Source organism: Poecilia latipinna, unplaced genomic scaffold (genome assembly GCF_001443285.1).
Source record: "Poecilia latipinna isolate Pla-1442-1.1 unplaced genomic scaffold, P_latipinna-1.0 Scaffold1851, whole genome shotgun sequence".
In the NCBI taxonomy this organism is placed as follows: domain Eukaryota; kingdom Metazoa; phylum Chordata; class Actinopteri; order Cyprinodontiformes; family Poeciliidae; genus Poecilia; species Poecilia latipinna.
Window position 1 is genome coordinate 65,059 of NW_015114467.1, and position 8,510 is coordinate 73,568.

Genomic DNA, 8,510 nt, shown 5'->3' on the forward strand with positions numbered 1-8,510 from the left:
GATCGGTGACCGATCGATCGGCACACCTCTAATTTTTAAGTTAAATTTAAAATACATTGTTACTAGTTAGAAACAGTTTACAGTGCGCCTACAGTGGCACAAAACTAATACAATAAAATAGAAATTAAAATAGATTCCAGGTCAACACAAATACATGCAGCTTCAGTGTTTTGGTTTGTTTTTTCTGGACAGGCTGATCCTGACAAAATGGCCACTCTGCCTCCTGCTCTGTCTTAGACTCCTGTCCATGTGCAGAGATAAAGCATTTCTGTTTTCAAAACATATGTAGAACTGGGTTTTAATAATAGACTAAAAAAATTACAACAATGTTTTTACAGGGTTTTTATTCACAAGAATCATCTTAATCTATGTTCACATTTTACAACATGGAACAATATAAAAAAAGACGGATATGGAATAGTTCACTTGGTGCCCTACCTGTAGGGCACCAAGTGGTCACAGGGCACAATACAGCATTTTTCTTAATAAAACCAAATGTCTAGAATTGGCCCTGTTCAAGTATTTCATTTGGGTTCAGGTTTATTCAAGTCTCAAAGGGCTATTGGTGTAAAAACTAAGAGATGTATAATCAAAGTTCAACAAATGAGAAAAATTACATCAATAGCAGTCCAGTCAAGGGAGCGCACCAGTTATCAGCGATTACTACCAAAACTAGTAATATATGAGGAATAAATAGAAACAGACATCAATCAACCAACCAGTCAGATGTAACTCCTCCTGTCTTCTGTATTAAAAAGGAAAACGGCTGTAGTGTTTGTACCTGTTATTTTTCATACACACAAGTCTATAAAAGTATATTTCAAATACAGACATTTCTCTGCCAGCATGAGAAAATGTGTCAAATTTGCAGAAGATGAAGACTTCTTAAAAAACTGTTAAAAATATTATGCTGTCTGAGAAACAATGTAGCATAACATTTTACAGTTTAGTCAGTTTAGTGTTTGTAAGCGATCACTCCAGCTATATTATTAATGCAGCGAACAAAAAATCTGTAATTTAAAGCTTAAAAAGCTGCACCATATAAAATCACTCCAATAGTGACTCAATTTGTTTAGCTGATCTTAGGACTTAAAAACATCTGTTCTCTACTTTAATAAGTAAAAATTTTATCGTCACTTTAATGGATGTCGGCTGGTAAAACCTTCCCTCAAGTGAACTAGCGTAACGCAGTGCAAACATACATGTTGTGTATGAATCCTTGAGGTTTTCGCCGAGTTGTTTCACCGTTAAAACAAGAGGAGTAAGACGGTAACGGTACCAAACAGAGAAACATGAGGCTCAGAGTAAGATGAAGGTCACTGAGGTGCTTCAACTCGGGACGTCACCTTAATGTCACTGAACTTCTCTAATCCAGTCCTCTCAGTGGCACAGGATTAGTGCCTCCGTGTGTTTTTGTAAGTTTCTGCATTGATAAGTCACAGCTTTTACAGTTGAAAGTAAATTATAGACCTTTGAAAAGGAATGGCTACTTTAGCCATAAGAAAGGCACTGTGCAATCAGTAACAGACTGAAGTGTGGAAACAGCATTTTGCTTGTACAGCCATTAAATGACTGTATTAAGTCTGAAAAAAGGCCCAAAGGTTAGAAAATGTAAACGTTGTGTACCAATTTGGATGACAATAATGACCCTAACTATGTTGTATTCTGACAACATATTTCATAGCTTATGTTTAACTGTTGCTAGAAAAATATTGTACATTTTTGCCATTGATTATGTTTCTGTAAATGGTAAATAGCCTGTACTTGTGTGTCACTTTACCACACAAGTAAAGGAGTTTATAAAGCTGCACTGATAAAGAGCTTCACACTACATTCAGCCATTCACATTCTGATGGTGCCAAGTTACTGGATAGTAGCCACAGCTGCCCTGGGGCAGCCTGACAGAGGAGAGGCTGCAATGCAGCGGCGTCACCAGGCCCTCTGACCAACACCAGAGTCAGGGTCTTACTGGCAGTAGTTACAGGTTGGCAAGTATTTTTTCATACACCCAAAGGTTCTGTAGGACACATCCTTAATATTTTTTTAAATTTGTGATCTCAAACTGGTCCATCTAACATGGAAGCCTTCCTATTGGGTTTACAACATAAAATACTATTTGGGGCCATAATGCATAGTTCTGTATATTTTGTTAGTACCCCTTCACACAAGTGGATGAAGGTACTTCAGATCAGGGGTCATGCTTCAGCCAGTTTAGTCCTGTTGGTTGTCTTCGATGACATTTAAAGGCTCTTGTTCAGGATGACATCAGCATTCATTGGGGCGTCATTTCACTCAGCATCTCCACCTTCTCCATCTGTGAGACACACAAGAGAATATTGTTAGTCACACCATCATTGAAAACTAGATCCTCCATGTGTGGGTTGTGCTTAACCCCTGCACCACCACAGCACACCCAGCCAGTAGTATTTTAAAACTCATATTTCTATGTTAATATAGAAACGGTGTTAATGTAACACCGTTCTGTGTTACATTAACACGTTCATAGTGTTAACTTTTGACTAAATACACTAATGTTGAGCAAGTCAACACTGATGTGTGTTTAATTTCAACCACTGTGAGTGTTGATTCAACTCCATCACAAATAACACTTTTATTTGTAATGAAGACCTTCATTACACATATAATACAGATTTTAGCAGTTGTTTCATATTTATCTATTTTTCTTATTAGTTTGCATAAATATATGCTTATTAAAAGTTATTATTGAGGAAATTGTGTCTATTCCTTATTTTCAAATGTTTTATGTTTTGCTTTATTTAAAAATATAAAATGAGTCTTTCAGAAACAAAAATCTAGATATTTATTTAAACAATTTAAGCCATTAAATGTCAAAAATGGTTTCTTGTATTGTAAAGGTTGCAGGTCCCTGGTCTAATTTCTGTGTTGGTCTCTCACAACATTGAAAGAAAAAGTTATTTTTTGTTGCATTTTTATTTTTAAAGTTGTAGGAAAGCAGCTGACATGCATCATTTTTCCCACACTTACAAAAACAATTAACTGATTTGAGTCTAATCTTGTTTTGTTTCGGTTAAATGTCCCTTTTTGAGGACATTTAAAACTTTAATATCACAAAATGTCTGACTTACCACGTATCTCATTCCTCAGTATGGAAACGACAACAGCAATGACCAGGATGACAAAGATGAGAAAAACAATGGTGATGATGACTAGAATCCAATGCAAAGACAAAGATTAAAACCAAGACAAAGATCAAGACCGTAATCTAGAACAAAAATGGTTTTAGCACATTCCACTTTTTAAATCTCCAGGATTAACAAAATACTTATTTTTTGCTAAATTAAGGTTTTTATTCCTTTCTTCAAGTGCAGAAGTTTAATTCTGCAAAGAAATGAAGTCATGCTGATCTGATAACTAAGATTATCCAGTTGTCAGTTGTTGTTTATTTTAGATCAAGTATTTTAATTTAAATAATTTAAAATCATTTTATGAAAATTTATCTCCAGAATCAACTGAACAAAGAAAAAATAAAGATGGATAAATCGCTATATGTGATATTTACCACTAACTTACTTCATTTTAGTGACGTTTTTAAAATAGTTTTATGGTTTTGTTGGGCCGACCGACACACTTTACTGTAGCTAACAGTTTTATCTTGGTAATTATTGCTAAGTTTGGCTTTCTTGAAAATCTGAACCGTTTTTTCTTTTTTGGCGCAATAATAGAAAACATCATCATTCTTGATTAACAGCTTCAGTAACTCCAGATTCAGAGCTTCCCTTCATTCTAGTTTGGCCATTTTATTGCTTTGTTATTGTTACTGCAGTCTTTGAATTTTGAAATTTACATTCTAGAATTGCAATTTTGGTTCAACAATCTCTGTGATTTATAGTTATTAAGTATTTAATAACCTTGGATCAGGTAAGCTTTGCTTACGCGATTTGGAATCAATCTGATTGAATTGATTTTTATGTAAAAAAGCCTTGAGGTGAGTTTTTGTGAATTGGTGAAGAACAAACATTTGCGATGTAAATTTTCCACATTTTGGATTTATTTAACCTTCAGTCAATAAAAAGTAAATATTGCTTTTAAATAAATATTTCCAATAGGAAATAAAGGATCTAAAAATTATTCGTCTAATCTGGAAGATAAATATTTCATAAAATGTATCCCATCTGTTTGCATGTCTCTGTTTTCTTCTTCCTATAGAGCCACATAATGTTTTTAGATTTCTTATTATTTATCCACATTTATTTATTGTAGATAAAAAAGGTGGATTTCTTTTTTAGCCACTATTTAACAATTGTGGATATTTTATCTTCTCTATATACAAAAAATGATGTGGATAAATTGATAACATTTTAGAAACATTTTGTAAATTGAAAAATGCTAATTTAGTCCAGACACTTTTACCTGCACGGTTGTTTTCACTTGGAAAAGAACAATATAAAGTACAGCATGAGGAAAACAAATGGATATTTAAAGCATTTCCAGTCATGCTGGCGTCTCAAAGCACTTTGCACTGCAGCCACACATTTAACACAAACACATTCATGCATCTAGACTCAGACAGGAAACTTGGAGTTAAGCGCCTTGCCCAAGGGCACAACAACATGTGACAGGGGAAGCTGGAAGATGAATTTTCAACCCACAGAGCCACAGAGCAAGTAAACAAAAAAAGTCTAAAACGTCACAGTAACAGTAACCACTGATTATCTAGTTAAAGATATTTACCTGGAGTTCCGATAAGTGGGGATCCATTTTTGTCAACTGTTGAGGAATTACATTAATTGTTAAAGACATCAACATTTTCATCTGCTTTATCTTAAATGATCCTAGATTATTAAAACTCACCAACATGCAGAGTGATGTTCCCGCTCTTCTTTAAACCATCCTTATTGTGAACAGCCCAAGTGTAAGTTCCTTCATCTTTCTTGGTTACATTGGCCAACTCGAGGGAAAAGTTGCCATGTTTAAATTGGTCAGGGAAGACAGAGGTTCTCTTTTTGTAATCCGAATGCTGAGAATCTTCATCATCACCTTCATTGCGATACAAGTGCACTTTTATTGATTGATTCTCGAATGTCCAACTGACCATAAGCTTTTCCAAGGGAATTTCCTCCAGTTTGCATTGAAGAGTTACGTTCTGTCCCACCGTTCCATATATCAGTCCAGGACGACCAGTCTGCTGATTTGTATCTGGAAGAATAAACAATGTATTTAGTGTTGAGAATGACAATCCCGATCGATGAATCATAATTTGTATTGACACACAGAGCATAAAATCAGCCAAGAAAAGCATTCAGACTTTACTTATTTTATTCACTTTCAGCGCTGAAAGGAGACGCTTTACCATTACATCCGAGAAGAGCTTCTACACAAGTCTGTGCAGCGTCTGAGGAGAAAGAGGAGGGCAGCTGATTATATGGACTGAAGACACTCCCTGAAATCACACCATGTCTCTGTGGTCTGATAAGTTTCTGTTTCCTGTGAGAAATTGACCTTGGTGTCTAACAGAATCAAAAATGTAACTCTTTACTATGGGCCCTTTGTCTAACAGCGTGTGACTCTTTCTCGGCCTTGGCAAAGCATCTCAACATTAGATAAATGCAATAGAAGTATTACTGATGATCTCATGTGGTTAAGCAGCTGACAATCCCAAATGTTCTTCTTTCGACCTCTTGAAGTCGATAATTGATGAGAAGGGTTCTGTCATTGAATGCAAAATATTGAAGATGTTTACAGAACCTTTTGGCATCCAATCACAAGAGAAAATCCATGCTCATTCTTCTTAAACATTTTTATTAAACTTCTTGTTATTACTAATGGACAAAAACAACTTCAGAGGTGCATACTGCTATTATGTAACCTCATAAACTCCACCTAACATATTAGTTAAATTTTTTTATCATGTAAATATGAGAATACTGCATTATTTACAATCATAATTCTACCATATTAAAATATCCACGTATCTGTTGTTAAAAAATAAATAGAAATGAAGATAAAATTGCGGCTTCAGAGAACCGGAAGGATCTTTTAAATCTTAAGTAAAATTAACAAAATTGTTAAAAACCTACAGAATTGTTTGCCTTTTACAAAAATAGAATAAACTCGTTGTCTTATTTGTTTGTGGATCGTCAGTTTCGGACATTTAGGCAGCGGTTAGGCATTCAATGAGAGAACCTGTGGAGAGGTTCTGGGTTCAATTCCCGGCTCCAGTCCTTCTGCATGGAGTTTGCATGTTCTCCCTGTGCATGGTGGGTTTTCTCCGGTTTCCTCCCACAGTCCAAAAACATGTCAGGTTAATTGGCCTCTCCAAATTGCCCCTAGGTGTGTGTGTGTGTGTGTGTGCATGGTTGTGTGTCTCTGTGTTGCCCTGTGACAGATTGGCGACCTGTCCAGGTGACCTGTCCAGGTGACCCCGCCTCTCAGCCGGAACGTTACCTGGAGAGGCAGCAGCACCTCCTCACCCACTAAGGGACAAGGTGTAAAGAAGATGGATGGTTAAGTTTAAAAACTAGCATATTTTAATTTTTTTTCCTAACAAAAGAAAGGTATTGTTTAACTTGTTCCACAATTTTACTCCATGAATTGAAACATAAATGATAGATTTGTGTACTTAGTGGATATAAAGAGCTTTTGTAATTAATTCCCCTTATTCCTGAACAATATATTAAATATGGCCAAATCAGAGAGTTGTGTAGAATATTAAGTGATTTGTTATTCAGAATATGTCTAGTTTTAGCCAGGATTGATAAGCTTCTACTTAGTTTATTCTGTAAATGTTTAATATGGAAGTTTCCAACTGATTTTATCATCTATCATAACAATGAGAAACTTATTATCAGAAAACCTTTCCAGCTACACCCTCTGTTTGAACTTGCATTTTAGTATTTTTGTAGCATTTTCCAAAAAACATGATTTTGTCCAAATTTAGTGATAACTTATTATTGTCAAACCATTTCTTTAATTTATTGATTTCTGAAGCAACTATAGAAAGAAGTTGTACGTTTTCACCAGAGACTAGAATATTTGTGTCGTCAGCAAATAACACAAATTTTAATACATTAGACACTTTGCTCATATTGTTTAGATCAAATTAAATAAAACTGTTCCCAGTACTGACCCTTGAGGTTCCCCACATACGATCTCCAGACAATCAGAGTCAATATCTCCGATAACACTTTATTTGAAGGTGGTTGAATAAGACTGTCATGACACTGTTATAAACATGTCATAACTCCTGTCATGAACATGAATAAGCCTTCATGAATATTTATTACTGTTGTCATAAAGCGTCATTCGGTAAATTATGACACTTTTAATACAAAGTTGACATTATTCAAAATGTCTTTGTTATGACAACTTGACATTAACCAAGAAATCATCACTGATATTAATTTGTTATAAAAGTTTTACTGATTGCACTTTAAAAATTAGGTAACTTTATGTTATTCAAGGTAAAGTTTAAACAGTAATGATTTCCTAGTTAATGTCAAGTTGTCATAACAAAGACATTTTGAATAATGTCAACTGCGTATTAAAAGTGTAATAATTTATCGAATGACGCTTTATGACAACAGTCATAAATATTCATGAAGGCTTATTCATGTTCATGACAGGTGTTATGTCATGATTATGACAGTGTCATGACAGTCTTATTCACCCCCCTTCAAATAAAGTGTTACCATATCTCCTAACTTCACAAATTGTAAAAGAGCATATTGTGCAAATCTCTAAGCTCAAATAAAAGCTGTTCAATAATAATGTTTACAAATTTGAAATTTTGAAATTATTTATTTTTTTTTATCTGAGACTTGTTTCATTTTGGAGACCCCTAACATCTACTGCCCAGGGTCAGATGGCCAAGGTCCCCTCCCTCGGCCTTCTAACATCCCACATTGCACCCAGCCCTTTTGGCCCACAGTTGGTGAGCCCATGGGAAGGTGAACCCACTGTGGGCTGAGCCTGGCCAGACTCCATGTGTTTTGGCACCAGATGCTGCCACGGAGCACCAACTCTGGCTCCAGGGTGGAGCCCTGGTGACCTGCGTCCAGGTGAGGGGTCACTGTATCCATTGATTATGCTCTTCATAAAGGGTCTTTGGGCTGCTCTTTGTCATGACCTAGGACCTCTAGCATTGGGTGACCCTACAAGGGGTATGAAACCCCTGACAGCATAACTCCTAGAGTCACTTCAACACTCAAACCCTTTCATCACGATAAGATGGCAGCCTATGGAGGTGAAGAGAAAATAGGAAATATAATTTTTTTATATATAAAATTGCCTAAAAAATAATAAAATGGGTCAAAATGAATTAAAAATATGGGTACCTCATCTCTCCAGTCTACTAAAACAATTTTACACTGATTTCGAGTAATTGGGTGAAAGTTTAGTGAGAACTCCTGCTCGCGTTCTCACTAAAACCAGGAACTTAGAGCACTTAACACCAGTTTTAAAGTCCCAACACTGACTCCCTGTAGCTTAGAGGATAGACCAGGGGTGGGCGACTCCGGGCCTCGAGGGCT

The 8,510-nt window shown here is 35.7% G+C and overlaps 1 long non-coding RNA gene across 1 annotated transcript; it reads right to left on the reverse strand.

Annotated features, from left to right (window-relative positions):
- Positions 1-284: 284 nt before the first annotated feature.
- On the reverse strand, positions 285-4,415 carry LOC106934734 (uncharacterized). The gene is made up of 3 exons (XR_001421755.1): positions 4,393-4,415; positions 3,108-3,188; positions 285-2,314 (listed from the first exon to the last, which is right to left on the reverse strand). It is a non-coding gene; the product is annotated as an uncharacterized LOC106934734 (long non-coding RNA).
- Positions 4,416-8,510: the final 4,095 nt, after the last annotated feature.